This window comes from Chionomys nivalis, chromosome 11 (genome assembly GCF_950005125.1).
Source record: "Chionomys nivalis chromosome 11, mChiNiv1.1, whole genome shotgun sequence".
Taxonomy (NCBI): Eukaryota; Metazoa; Chordata; class Mammalia; order Rodentia; family Cricetidae; genus Chionomys; species Chionomys nivalis.
The window spans coordinates 30,105,520-30,120,664 of NC_080096.1; the positions used below are offsets into that span (position 1 = coordinate 30,105,520).

The following is a 15,145-nucleotide window of genomic DNA, read 5'->3' on the forward strand; positions in this document are numbered from 1 at the left end:
TTATCATTAGGAAACAGTTTGTAAATGACAGTTTGAGGTGATGAAGTGGATGCAGACCAAAGGCTGAAAGGGTACAGACATTTTGGAACTTATTAAAACATGAGCACTGACTCTTTTAAAAAGAAACAAATCATACATTTTCTCAAATTCAAAATCACCCTTAAGCTGAAGAGATAACTCAATTGGTATAGTACTTGCCATGAAGCAAGTTCTAATCTCTAGAACCCACATTCTTAAAAAAGCAAGACATGGTAATGTGAAATTATAATCATAACACTGGAAGGCAAAGACAGGAGGATCCATTAGGTTTGCCAGCCAGCTGGCCACCCAGCCTAGCCTAATAGGTGCGCTCTGGACCACTGAAAGCTCCTGTTTTGGAAATAAAGTGGACAGTATTCCTGAGGCTTTCCCTCTGGCCTCCACATGCATGCAGACCGCCTTGCACGGGCATCGCCACACAAACACAACAATCTTGATTGATTCACTGAAGCATTTCATTCTTCTATTTAGATGTTAATCAATTTTCTGTCATTCCAACAGATACCTGAGGCAATCTATTAATGAAGAAAAAATATTTATTTTGACTCAATTTTAGAGAATTCAACCCATATTCAATTGGCCCTGTCATTCTGGGCCTGTGTGTCAGCATGGTGTCAGCGTAAAGCTGCCCACTTCATGGCAGGAAACAGGAAAAAATGAAAGAAGATACTGTTTTTGAGGGCATGTCCCTCCCCAATAGCCCAGAGACCTCCCCAGTCAGCCCATATCTTAAAGGTTTCAGTAGCTTCCAAAAGCATCAATCCAGGGACCAAGTCTTTAACAAAGGGGCCTTTTGGGGGGACATTTAAGACCCAAACTATAGCATCAGGATTCTAGTATGCCTAGACTGATTGATGAAATAATATGTACTCAAGAAACATACATATGATAACACTCACAAATGGACTGATAAAGCCTTAAAATTATAGAACACTGCTGGGGATAGTGCTCATGGTAAATGGAAAAGGCAATGGGGTTAAGTTAGGCTGGCCTGTGTATGAAACTGTGTCCTACCCATACATACTCAAAGGTTCTTCTTCTCAGTATAGCACCTTATATGGAAGAGGTGTCATATAACTACATTCTAGAACAAGGCAAGATATATGGACAAAAACACACACAGAGAAGATCTGGTTGCCACTTTGGTACACTGGATAAATTTTAAAGCAATTTCCTAAGCCTTTTTTCATAGAACTAGCTCATGCCTGATATTTAGCAGTCAACCAAAACTTGATGATTCATTTGTCAAATTTCGGGTCAAGAGTCAATAGAACCAGATTCTAGTTTTCATGCCCTTGCTAAGCTTATCCCTTTCTTTGGGAATAGTTTTGCCATTGAACAACTGATTTAACAGTTCCAGAACCTGAGTTGGAAGAGATCTTAGATATCACCATTTCAATGTCCTTGCCTAAATCACAGATCCAGCAAATAAAAAACTAGGATTGAAGAGGGACTTTCTAACTACCAAGTCACACAACAATTTCCAGACTGTTTTTGTTTTAATTAGGTATATGGGGGGGGAGGGTGCACACCAGTGTGGGTGTCCTCAGAAGTCAGAGGCATTGGATCCCCTGGAGCTGGAGTTATAGGAGGCTGTAATCTACCCAGTAGGTTCTGGAAACTGAATTCAGGTCCTTTGTAAGAGCAATACATACTCTTAATCACTCAATCATCTCTCCAGACCCCAATTTCCAGATTGTTAAACTCTGCTTCTAAGCTCTCTTCCATATTCTCATCTGTGAAGTATTTAAGGCTGGAAAGTTCTTGAGAGTATCTGGAAACCCTGTACTTTGTCTTGAAATACACTAACAACAACAACAGGATAAGTCCTATTTTTGTTAAAAATCAGAAGGCACCGAGAAAACAAAATTGTCAATATCAATCCTGGTTGATTGAGAAACTAAGATTACAGACTGCAAAAGATAAAAGTCCTTTCTTAATGTTGACACACCAGGCACTTAAATATAGAGATGTCTTTTGAATAATCTCTAACTTAATCATCTTCTCAATTAAATTGAATTATAGTCACCAATCAAGTGAACTGGTAGATTGAATAATTAGTATTCTTTTTTTAAAATACTTATTTATTTATTATGCATACAATATTCTGTCTGTGTGTATGCCTGCAGGCCAGAAGAGGGCACCAGACCTCATTACAGATGGTTGTGAGCCACCATGTGGTTGCTGGGAATTGAACTCAGGACCTTTGGAAAAGCAAACAATGCTCTTAACCACTGAGCCATCTCTCCAGCCCCCGAATAATTAGTATTCTAAGAGATATTAACTCTATTATCTTGGTGTCCTATATTTAAAGCATATGAGTTTTTTTTAAGTCAATGCTGTCTTTTTAATATTTCTGTTTTGACCACCTTGGGTTTTTCACACCAATGACTATTCTCTTTTAAGTTACTGTTGTTCCCTTGACATTCAAAACACCATTTCCTACCAATTTTGCTTATAAGCTTGTTGACCATATGCACAGACTCTGGTCCCAAGTTGCCAAAGTTCAAATCTCAGTTTTACCATTAACCAACCTTGTGACCTTGGGCAGATTGTTTTAAGTTCTACAGCTGTTCAGTGCTACAAATAAGTGCTGTTATACCTGTTCTTCCTCTTAATCCTTCCTCCATGGCATTTCTTTGGCCTCCACTATTCCATTCAAAGGGGTCCTTACCTCTTCCTATCAGAAAAGCTGTCTTTTCGTTATCTCTTTCTCAGAGTCCATATTGCTCTTCTCACTATAGAGGCTCCAAAGTCCTCTTCCTCTTCTGCCTTGGCAGACTGCTGTTCTCACCTTTGTGCTCATAGTAATTTGAAGTATTTCAACCAAAGCATTTGTTATGTTAGATTGAAATAGTTTAGGTAATTTAAAACAGCCTGTATTAGGCTATTTCAAACCTACAAAATTTTATATAATTCAGCTTAATTATATCTTTTTATACTCCTGCTATCTTCTTCCTGGGCTACACTCATAAAAAGGGTTGAATACTGTTATTTAAAACACAAATGGTAAGATCAGATTTTTAAAGTGTAATGAATAGATACATATATTCACTACACAGTTGAAATACAACTTTAAGCTTTATATACTTATTTTATGAAATTTACTCTATACTCAAACTCTTATGAGGTTTACTCAAGTTCACTCATTTTAATTATCAAATGTAATTATATTAGGTAAAGTGTCGCGGCCCCCCTTGTCCAGCAAGGATGACGCGACCACCAGAGCTCTTTCTGGGCTCCACGGAGAGAGGTTTGGAGGATCCCCGTACGCGGCACCACTTGTCTTGTCCCCGTACGGGCCACCAACTGTCGCGGCCACCCTTGTCCCGCAAGGGTGATGCAGAGCTCTTCTCACTGCAGTTTATTCAGGACCTTTTGACAATTGTAAAATCTCTTTCTCTCTCTCTCTCCTCTCCCAGCCCTTAAATAGGCCTGGGCTACCAATCCTGGATTGCCAGGTGGACACTGCTCATAGGTCCACGCATATGCAAGCAGCTGACAGTCATTGTGTGATAATAGCATAAGTCAGGCCTAGTTGATATTAGGAGTTGATTATCACAGTACTCGCTTTCGGGATCGCGGAGGGCGGGAGCCAGCACCATCAGGTGCGACTCCACGCAGCTCTCTACACATAGCCATCAGGTGTGACTCCACACGGCTCTCTACAGTAAAGTTTCAATATTTTATTTTTTATTGAAAGATATTTGAACTAGTTTTTTGTTTGTGTGCTTTGGAGACAAGATCTCGCTACATAACCCTGGCTGTCCTGGAGCTTTCTATGTAGACCAGGTTGGTCTTGAACTCACAGAGATCCACCTACCTCAAACTCCCAAGTGCTAAAATTAAAGGCACGTGCCACTATGCCTGACCTTAGTTTTATTTTTGCTAAAATCATGTGTGAATTTTTTGTATATTTCCTTTTTCTGTTTTTAAATTATTTTATTTTTTGAGGTTATACTATAATTACATTCCCAGCCACAAAACTTTTGACCTCCAATTTGTCCTGCCTGCAATATGTGCTGAGGTAAAGGTGAAGCAGAAATTGTGGGAGAGGCCAACCAATGACTACTCCACATTGAGACCCATGCCACAAGAGGAGCCAGGAACCAAAGGCTAGACAGTCCAGAGATGTAGGATAGAACCAAACACACTGGTGGGGAGAAAGTCAATGAGATGATTCCTAAGAATACTCTGCTATACTTGTAGACAAGAACCTAGCATAATCGTCATCAGAGAGGCTTCATCCAGCAACTGATGGGAGAGGCACCCACATTAGGTGGAGCTTGAGGAATGCTGTGGAAAGGGGGGAGGAAGGATTGTAGGAACCAGAGGAATCAAGAAACAAAACAACAACAACAACAAAAACCCCACAGAATCAACTAACCAGGCTCACAGAGACTGAATCAACAATCAGGGAGCCCGTATGGGTCTTCTGCATATATATTATGGCTATACAGATTGGCCTTCTTGTGGTGACTCCTAACAGTGGGAGCAGTGGCTGTCTCTGACTCTTTTTGCCTGCCTTTAGGACCCTTTTCCTCCTACTGGGTTGCTTCACCCAGCCTAATTTATAAGGGAAGATGCCTAGTCTTATTGTGATCTGATATGCCATGTTTGGTTGAGATCCCTAGGAAGCCTGCTCTTCTCTGAAGGGAAACAAAGGAAAAGTGGTTCTGGGGGAAAGGGGATGAGGGACTGGAAACTGTAATTAGGATGTAATATATAAGAGAAGAATTTTAAAAACATGATATAATTACATTATTTCTCCCTTCCCTTTCCTCCCGCCCATATACACTTCCTTACTCCTTTCAAAGTCATGCCCTTTCTTCATTAATTGTTGTTACAAACACACACACACACACACACACACACACGTATATTCCTAAATACATAAATACAACCTGCTTAGTCTATATAATGTTATTCATATATATGTTTTCAGAACTGATCATTTGATATTGAGTAACTAATTGGTGTACTCTTCCTTGGGGAAGATTATTTCCCCCACTCTCAGCATCCCTAAGTTGTCTGCAGTTCTTTGAGTAGTGTGGAGTCCTTTTGAACTTCCCTACTCCTTCACCCACCATTCCACCCCTCTGGCCACGTTAGCATGTCTCTTGCTATCCTTGTTCAACTCATGTTAGCCTGCCATGCTGGTGAGACTTCATAGTGAGACTCTGAGGCTTATTTTACTTTTAACAGGTATTGGCAAACTGTTTTCTGCTGTGGTTATGACATTACTAGTCTCACCAACAGTATCCAAGAGTTCTTTTAGCTCTCCATCGCCACTAATTTTTAAGATTGCAAGGCTTCATTTTTTGCCATTTGATGGGTGTAAAATGGCATCTTATAAAAATTTAATTTGTCCAGATGACTAATAAACAATCTATTTTGTATACTGATTTGTCTTAATACACTAAAAGGGGTTTTATTATTATATTAATATTGACTATTAAGTGTACCACAAATATATACTTTTTCAACTCTATGACTTATCTTTTAATTTTTAAAATTATAGCATCCATCTTTATCATAGTGTACTGGCTAGTTTTATTTAAATTTGACACAAGCTAGAGTCACCAGAGAAGAGGAAGCCTCAATTGAGAAAAGCCCCCATACAATCCTATTATAAGGCATTTTCTTAATTAGTGATCAAGGAAGAAGGCCCAGTCCATTTTGTGGGTGGTGCTAACCCTGGGCAGGTGGTCCTGGGTTCTATAAGAAATCAGGCTGAGCAAACCATTAGGAGCAAGCCAATAAGCAGCATTACTCTATGGCCTCTGCATCAGCTCCTGCCTCCAGGTTCTTGTCCTGCCCTCACTGCCTTTGATGATGGTATGAAACTGTGAGCGAAATAAACCCTTTTCTCCCAAGCTGCTTTTGGTCATGGTGTTTCATCACAGCAAGAGAAGCCCTACCTAAGACACACAGCATAGGTCATAGCAGTGTCTGGACAAAAATTTTAGACACAAATATTTGTTGGATTAATGAACAAATGTAGCCTGGACAATAAAATTATATGTCTAAATTAAAATATTCTCTTACTTTGGGATTATTAACCTTTAATTCCTTATAAGTTTTTTAAAGATTTATTTGTTTATGATGTGCACAGTGATCTGCCTACATGTACACCTGCACGACAGAAGAGGGCACCAGACCTCATTACAGATGTTTGTGAACACCATGTGGTTGCTGGGAATTGAACTCAGGACCTCTGGAAGAGCAGCCAGTGCTCTTAACCTCTGAGCCATCTCCAGCCCTATGTAAGTTTTTATACTCCTAATTTTTTGGCGGGACAGTATTTTACTAAAAATTGAAGTCAAAACTTCTAAATTATCTGTTCAAGAATTAATATATTGGCTCTTCTATTTTCTATTACACTTAACAGAACATTATGGTTAAAATAGTCTATTTCTACTGTGTTAGAAAGTTTCAGAGGAAATGTTTATGTAGGTGTCATAGTTAGGATTTCTACTGCTGTGCTAAAACACTGACAAAAAGCAACTTGGGGAGGTCAGGGTTTATTTCATCCTACATTTTCTTATTACTGGCCATTATCAAAGAAAGTCAGGACAGGAACCTGGAGGCAGGAACTGATGGAGAGGCTGTGGGGGGATGCTGCTTGTTGGGCTTGCTCTCTATAGCTTACTTAGCTATTCTCTTATACCACCAAGGACTACCTGCTCAAGGGTGGCACTGCCCATAGTCTGTTGGGCCCTCCCATATCAATCATCAATCAAGAGAATGCACCACAGGCTTGCTCACCGGTCAATCTGGTGGGAGCATTTTCTCCACTGAGGCTCCCTCTTCCCAAATGATTCTAAGTTGTGTTAAGCTGATATAAACTAGCCAGCACAATAAGTATGGTGTAAATCAACTCTAATAGTCTAAGAACATACCTGGGAAGGTTGCTATAATAAGTCAAGCAGTAAAACCATTGGAGATAAAATAAAAATATGTATATATGCTTTTATTTTTAAAAGCGACTAATATTTAGAATAAACACGGAGGGTAAAATAATACAGCAGACTTTATAGGATCAAAAATTAAGAAAATGAATTTATGGTGACTTTCAGAAGAACCACCATGAGGTTCAATAATACACACCAAGTTTTTAGAAAGAGGTCAAAAGAGGCAAAGAGTCACTCTAGACAAAGTGTAGAGTGCAGTAAGGCCTGGTTTTGAGGAGGCATTCTGACACTTCCTAGCTGTTCAAAATTGGGTACATCATTTCCTCCATCTGCACTCTGTTCTTTATCAGAAAATGCTGTTGACAACATCTAGCATCCCACTGACAGGATTAATACACACTTTAAGTTTAAAAACATGTACACAACATCTGTCAATATTTTACAGTTATAATCATCTGTCCTTCCCCACCTTCTTCCTTCCAACTGTGACCCACAGAACTCCTGTTACTCCTAGGCAGAACTGGACACTAACTGCTCTGAGGTAGATATTAATTTGCTAGTGCTGTTGTAACAAATGCCAAAAACAAGGTGGCTTACTGATAGAGGGAGATATGGCTAACAGGTTTTGTGACGCCAATATGGGTAGCTAAACACAGTCTAACACTAAGAAGAAATATCAGACTGCAGAAGGGTTTGAGTTCTGAGTATGCAGGTGTACCTGGAAACCAAACGAGCAGTTGCTTGTTAGGAGAATGTGGTGCAGGGCAGGCAATGGAAGAAAAGTTCTCACCCAAACACTGCATGCAGTGATGTAGTCAGCAAGGCACCCAAACACTGAAGGGCACTGAAACCCAAGGAGAAAAGAAGATGTTTTAAGGAAGAGGAGATATCACGAAAGTAAAAGTAAGGCTGGAACCTGCTGCTTTTAATACCTTTGCCCACTTCAGCACAAAGGAGGAAACTGATGACCTTGACTGGAGCAGTTCCAGGGCCTTTGCCACTTTACTGTGGTGACTGGGACAAATTCCTAAACCTTTAAATGTGTCTTTTATTTTTGAAGTATGAAGACCAATATGTCATTGATGTAAGCAGCAATAATTAATATATACACAAATGTAACATATGACAGTCCTACAGTGTTTCAGACACTGTACAGAGCTTCTTCATATAGGTTATAAAAAAAACTTAAACTGCCAGGCGGTGGTGGCGCACGCCTTTAATCCCAGCACTTGGGAGGCAGAGGCAGGTGGACCTCTGTGAGTTCGAGACCAGCCTGGTCTACAAGAGCTAGTTCCAGGACAGGCTCCAAAACCACAGAGAAACCCTGTCTCGAAAAACCAAAAAAAAAAAAAAAAAACAAAAAAACCTTAAACTAACAGAAATCTTAAGATGCTGTAGCACCTAATAAGTACTCTATTATCCTCATTTTCAGATAAGGAAACTGAACCTTATTAAGTTAAGCTACAGTGAAACATAAAGGTGGAAGGCCTGCAAGATGGCTCAGCATGTAAAGGTACTTGCTGCCAAGATTGATGAGATAAGTTCAAATCCCAGGACCTCTGTCTGACCTTCACGGGTGCACTAACACACATACACACATACACACATACATACATACATACACACACACACACACACACACACGGATGGGGGGGAGAAGGAGAGAAGAAGGAAAGAGACCTGAAATAAAATGTAAATAAAGGGTAAAGGTGAGAAAGTTTATATTCCCAGTGTATATAACTTAAGTTTATAAAGCATAAGCATTTTACAAGATTTATTTCACTGACAAGATGTGTGTGTGTGTGTGTGTGAAGTCGGACGAGAAAAAGAGGTTAACAACTAGAAAAGACAGGCCTCAGAGATTTAGTTTAGCAAACAGGAGATGCAGGAAAACACATATATAGTTTAAAGCAACTTTGTTAGAAGGATATGAGACAAATACCCCTTCTAAGCAGTTGGCCACAGGTTGAGGTTAAGAAGAGGCATTACAGGGGTCAGAAGCCTGAAAAGAGTATTTTTACACACAACATCACAGAATATAGGACAAACAAATATGTATATAGCAAAAGCCCAATGGCAGCAATCAATTTAACAGTGTGGTGTGTCTCATGCTCAGTAAAACTGATACAATGAGAGAGGTTAGTTTGAGTCAACAAGTTTATGACTTCAGCCAGACAGTGTCAGAAAAATGGGGCATGGTACTAGAGGGTAATGGCAAGAGTGAATTAAAAAGGCACATGAAGGAACACTGAACTGGAAAGGGAAGGGAATGAAAAGATCAAGGGCCAGATCTAGTGAGAATAACCAAAGGCCAGGTAGGGAGAAATTCTGCAGAAAACTGTCCACCTTCATTTATCATTTCAGAGGTGGGCCAGCTCTAGGTGAAATAAGATGACACAGGGAAATGAATTAGGTATAGAGATGATCTCCTGAGTAGAAGAAAAACAGTTTTAGAGGGAAAAAATCATCCATATAAACACTGAAGTCACTCAGAATGAGGAGAGTAACGGAGATTGTAGGAGACAGTGTGCTCCAGATCCTAAATGATAAAGAAGATCTAACAGGGGCAATATAATACCTATTCTAGAAAGCCATGGGCATTTTAACAAGAAAGAAAAGACACGGTCTGGAAACAGTGGAGGAAGAAAAATTAGGTATCTGTGACTCTCCCACTGCGATGTTTGTAGGAGAAAGCACTGTATTTAAATGGGTTACAGAACAATTAATACCCCCGCCAGGATTCCAGGGGGCATACACACCACCACCAGCAAAACGGTTAACAATACAGGAAACAGTAGTTTAGGAGAACAAGAAGAGAATACGGCTTAGGAGAGAAAGGAAGTCAAGCCAGACAAGAATAAGAATACCAAAGATGACAAATGATTGAAGAAGCTGGGACACCAAGAGTTGCTGGATTTATCTAACAATGAAGTTATCAGAACAATTAACTCTAGAAAATCCTTGATAGCTCGAGTTAGCACTAAAGCTTTGACCAAGGTATCAACCATAGATGAGGAAAGAGGGACCCGACACTTCAGTGCCTATGTGACCTGCTCTACACGAACTCATAGTTCAACCTTAGCATTATACCTTCCCTCACTTTATAAAGAGGCTGAGTATCTGAGAATCAAAGTAACCTGCATCTATGCAGTTAATATTTAGCAACACTGAGAGATCTGAGCTTTGTTTTAATTCTAAATCAGTACAGTGGGAAAGAGAATTTTTCGTCAAAAAAAATCCAGAGTTTGACTGAGCCTATCTATCAAACAAGGTCATTACAAGGACTAACTACAGCTTCAAAATAAACCACAATAGTTACTTTGCTAACCTAAAATCTGCCTACATGGTAACTTATTTTCAGATGTGGAATTTATTTACTTCAGAAAAAAATCTGAACTTCTGAATTAATATCTATAAATGAACACATAGTAAACTGAGGTAGGTAGAGAGGATGAACAACCCATTGCTCACTAATATGTCTAGAAGCAATTCCAAACTCGATAGTCTCAAGACTTTCACAGACCAAATCCATCACTTTAATCTCATTATTGACTTAAATACCATATTCAAATTTATGTCAAAGCTAATAATTTTAAACAAAATACTTTATTCTTGAAATACTGGGTAGCTAGACATAATTATTATTTAATCTACTGAAATTTGATCTCCAGGATCCAAAGAAAATTATTTTGAATGTGAAGACTAAACTTGTCTCAGGCACTGAAAAGTGATCGCTCTCTCCTCTGACTGCTCCACTACTCTACTTCTACCTCCCTGAGGTAAAAGAACACTTACTGTATCTGTCTAGAAAATTCTGTCCAGGGAAAAGCTTTATTTCTGTAAGCAGAGTATAAGCCCATTAAATGTAGGGATAAGAAAATTAGCATTTACTTTACATCTATGAAGAGTCAATTTCTTTTCTAGTGACTGTTTTTCATGCAAACGTTGTGAAACTATGAAATAGTATTTATTTATTTATTCTATAGCTCAGGGTATGTTACAGCCATAAGGTTAGAAACAGAGCCTAAATTTGAATCCTGGTCTTTCTAAAGCCAAAGTCTAGGCATTTTCTACTAAACTCCCCCCAAACCACAGATTAATTTCACTGCTTTATCTAATTGTTTCTTACTCACCCAACCAATCATCTGAGAAAAACCCTCTGTCACTATATATGGGCAGAAAGGATTCAATACAGGGCATCTGCCCTTATTTTCAAGACTTAAAACAATCTCTTCAGTGCAAATAACAATTGATGTGAGTCCTGAATGAAAATGAAGAGATCAGAACCCTGCCTGTAAGAAGGAAAAAGTAAAAAAACCCATTACTTATCCACTCCTGTGTTTAAAAACTCCTCCTTTGAGGTTTGTACCATCTGGCCATACCACTTTCCGCCTCACGGCTTCACGTGTCATCTACGACCTCGGTTAAACCCTTATCCTTATTGCACCTGGGTCACAGTTTTCCTCTCTTCCTCATCCCATCATCCTAAATCACTTTGCTACACACACACACACACTCGATGCATTCAATATATTCTAGCCTCACAACTCGTCACACTCCACTTCCCTTTGCTTCTGTTGTATTTTAGTTACACCTCTCCTCTATGTAAGTGCGCCCGCGCGCGCACACACACACACACACACACACACACACGCCTACCTTGCTGTCATCTAGAACAGCTCCATACTCCATATCAGACAACTCTTTTATTATTAATAATAAAGCAATATTTCGCTTTTTGACTTCAAACTCTTTTCCCTGTATTTGTTCCTTGTTCTACCTCAAGAAATTGCTACATCTAAACATAAGTAAATAAACTTAAATTTAAAAATTCTCATCTTCAAATGTTTTCTGTTTCAGTTAATCATAGATGTAAGATCTCATAGGTTTTCTCAAATTTCTTTCTTTTCATCTCTATTTTTAATGTTACTTCAACTATGTCTAGATTTTTCTGTCTTTCAATGATTAAAAACATCACCCACTAAATCAATTTCACAATGTTTATGTATATAAGGTCCACAACACGGCTTCTGCCTAGCTGACGCCTCATAATTTACTGTTTTCTCTTTACTCTTATTGGCAGTCCTAAAATCCTGTGACTTTTGTGCTGATTGCTCCTTTTCTCACACTTTTTCTTTACTTATGCATATTCTACTCCTCCTCACGGAGCCTGGACTCACCCCTCCACAAAACATTTCCTCAAAGCCTGGCTAGCTCCAGAGCCCTCACTATCAGGTAACCAGAGCATTCTACGCATAGTTCTTAACTTTTATTGAGATAACCTAAGTAAGCAATGATTAGAAATGTCTCTTATCTCTGTGTAGTCAGTTTAGCACACCATGCCTGACACAGGGTTGTATATAAGCATAAAAGTTAGATTACAGCCGGGCGGTGGTGGCGCACGCCTTTAATCCCAGCACTTGGGAGGCAGAGGCAGGCAGATCTCTGTGAGTTCGAGACCAGCTTGGTCTACAAGAGCTAGTTCCAGGACAGGCTCCAAAACCACAGAGAAACCCTGTCTCGAAAAAACCAAAAAAAAAAAAAAAAAAAGTTAGAATACAGCAAGTTTAAATTTCATTGTAACAGTCAAACCAGTGTTTTCTGTTTTTTGAATTCTTACACTGGAGGGTTCAGAGACTTCTGTATCTATGTAGTTCTGAAGAGAATGGTGCCACACAAACTTTTTTTACTAATTTACACAAAAGTGAAACAGCATTTGTACAAACATTCCTGAAATTAACCCTGGCATATGCATGGGGCTGGAAAGCCAGCTCAGCGATTAAGATCATGCAGCTCTCTTCCAAAGAACCCAAGCTCTGCTCCTGACATCCACCTGTCAGTCATCTTACAACTGCCTGCAACTCTGACTCCAGCTGAAGGGCGCTCTGATTCCTCTGGCCTTTGTGGCAACTGCACTTGTGTGCATGCGTGCGAGCACGTACACACACACACACATGCACACACACCTAAAAATAAATCTATTTAAAATTTTTGACATCTCTGCTACAAACTTTAAAGCCACTACCAAGTAAAGAAACGAAGACGTAAGAGCAACGATAAAGGCAGTTCTGACTTCTGAGTGCTTGCCATAGTTATAAAATCAGTGAGACTTTGCTTAGAGCTGGAACAAGGTCCAAGACACAAAAGCATTTTATCTCCAAGGCCATCATGCCTCTAATGGGCTTAAGAAATTATTCATTTGCAGGGCTGCTTAGGCAAGTGTTTAAGAAATTGATAAAAGATTTTTAAGTACTTTAACCCTACGTACCACCAAGGCTAAGTGACTTAAAAAAAATGCTTTAAAGTGAACAACAAAAAGTGTTGTTTTTCACAGCAAGTTGGGGCCTTCTGTTGGCAGAAAAAGCACACAGTTCATTGTAATAAGGCAGTTCTCTCTCCAAGCAAATATTAAATTGCAGTTTGGCACCAAACTACGTCTCAATCCTTTCTAGAGCAAAAATAGTAAGCTCTTTTATTTGCATGATATATTACACTGTAAAATCTTTTGATATACATTAGCTCACTTGATGAAGTGTTCACAGACATTTTTTTTTTAAAGGAAGAGAAACCACAAAACAGGATGAGAATCTCTTCTAGCTTGGGTGAACACATGCTACTAGACAGCTTTCCCTCCTCCCCACCCTCAGCACAGAAATGAGGAAGGGAGAGTACTGTCTATTTAAGAAGGTCAGTCCTTGAGGGGCAAAGAACTTCCTACAGAAACGACCGAGTTTGGTCTCTCGGCTCACAATAAGTTCTTCTATGAGGGCGACGTGGGCAAACTAGAGTTCATCAAAGGCGCGGATCAAAGAGTAACGGAGTAAGAGAAAGGACTAAAAGAATTGGGAGTTAGCCAAAACAAGACTCCGGGGACCCGATAACTATCTTCACTCTCCACAGCTGCCCACAGGGGAAACGAAGAAAAGAGACGGGAGACAGCCGTTTCTTTCCACCTCTAACCAAATCCATCCAGGGCCAGACTGTTACCTTGGAACGGTATTAGGACAGAGAGCCTTCCTAATAGGTTCGCCAAATTACTGAGGTTTTATTTGGGATTTTTAAAGATAACTTCCGTTCCGAATAGGCGGAGAGTGGAAGATCCTGGAGGACTCTCAGCTCTCTTCGCGTCTGGGATGTTAAGGGGGTTCACCCATTTGACTGGGAACCCCTTTCCCTGCTGTGCTCCCCGGTGGTCCGCCGTCGTCTCCTCCACCCCGCCCCCGTCTGAGGTTCGAAACCTGCTGCAGCCGCCGGGTGCTAGCCAGGCACGAGCAGGTGGCACACGCTGACAACTCCCCGCTCCGGGACGCTGGCAGACAGACCGCTCCAAGCCTCTGCACCCTCGACCCTCGGTCCTCCGCTGCCGGGACCCCGGCGACTCGCCCGCGACGCGTCCCACCAGCCCGAAAGAGCCTCCGCACCGGGCCCGAGCCAGGCTTCCCGGTTCCGCCCCAGCCCTGCTGTCCCCTCGGAAGGGGCCCCCGTGCCTGCTGCACTCGCGCGCCGCGCCCCCAGCCGACCCCGGCGCGTCAGGCCGCCGCCGGACACTGGGCCCGAGCGGATGGCGCGCAGGCCGCCGGGGCTCGGGCCGGGCTGACACAGCCGCCCGAGGGCCGCGAGGTCACCGGGCGGGGGCTCACTCTGGCCGGGCGCCGTTGGCGGCTCCTCCGGGCACGGGCTCGGCTGGCGGCGGCGGCTCCCAGGCGCTTACCTGAGGGCGACCGCGGCACGGGGCGCGGGGGCGCGGGCGGCTCACTCCCTTCCAGCCGCCATGTTTCCGCTGCGCAGGGAGCGAGCGAGGACGCCGGCAGGGGCGGGCGGCGGCTCAGGAGAGCGGCGCGGCTGAGGCGGCGACGGGCGGCGAGCCGCGAACGGCGGGGGGCTCCACCGAGGCGGCAGCGGCGGCGGCGGCGGCCGAGGGGCGGGGGGGAGAGCTGCGCAGCCCCGCCCGCCAGAGACTCCTGCCGCGAGGCGGCGCGCGCCGGGGCGGTTGGGCTCGCGCGCGCGGGGCGGCGGGAAGGAGCGACCCCGCTCGCGCCTGGCGCCTCCCGCCTCGCGTCCCGCGCCCGCCGGCCCTAAGCGCCCGGACCCGCTGTATCGCTCCGGTCTCCCAGACCAGGGACGTCCTCTGAAGGCCCGGGTTCGAATCCCGTCGGCCCTCAGCCCCCACCTAGCCGGAGGCCGACTGTGGG

The 15,145-nt window shown here is 42.2% G+C and overlaps 1 protein-coding gene across 1 annotated transcript in view; it reads right to left on the reverse strand.

The window, feature by feature from the left end:
- Nucleotides 1–14,899, reverse strand: part of Scmh1 (Scm polycomb group protein homolog 1) — a 130,062-nt gene extending 115,163 nt beyond the window's left edge. The window contains exon 1 of the mRNA XM_057783609.1: nucleotides 14,665–14,899. The gene's annotated coding sequence lies outside the window, so the exon portion shown is untranslated. The remainder of the gene's footprint in view (nucleotides 1–14,664) is intronic.
- Nucleotides 14,900–15,145: the final 246 nt, after the last annotated feature.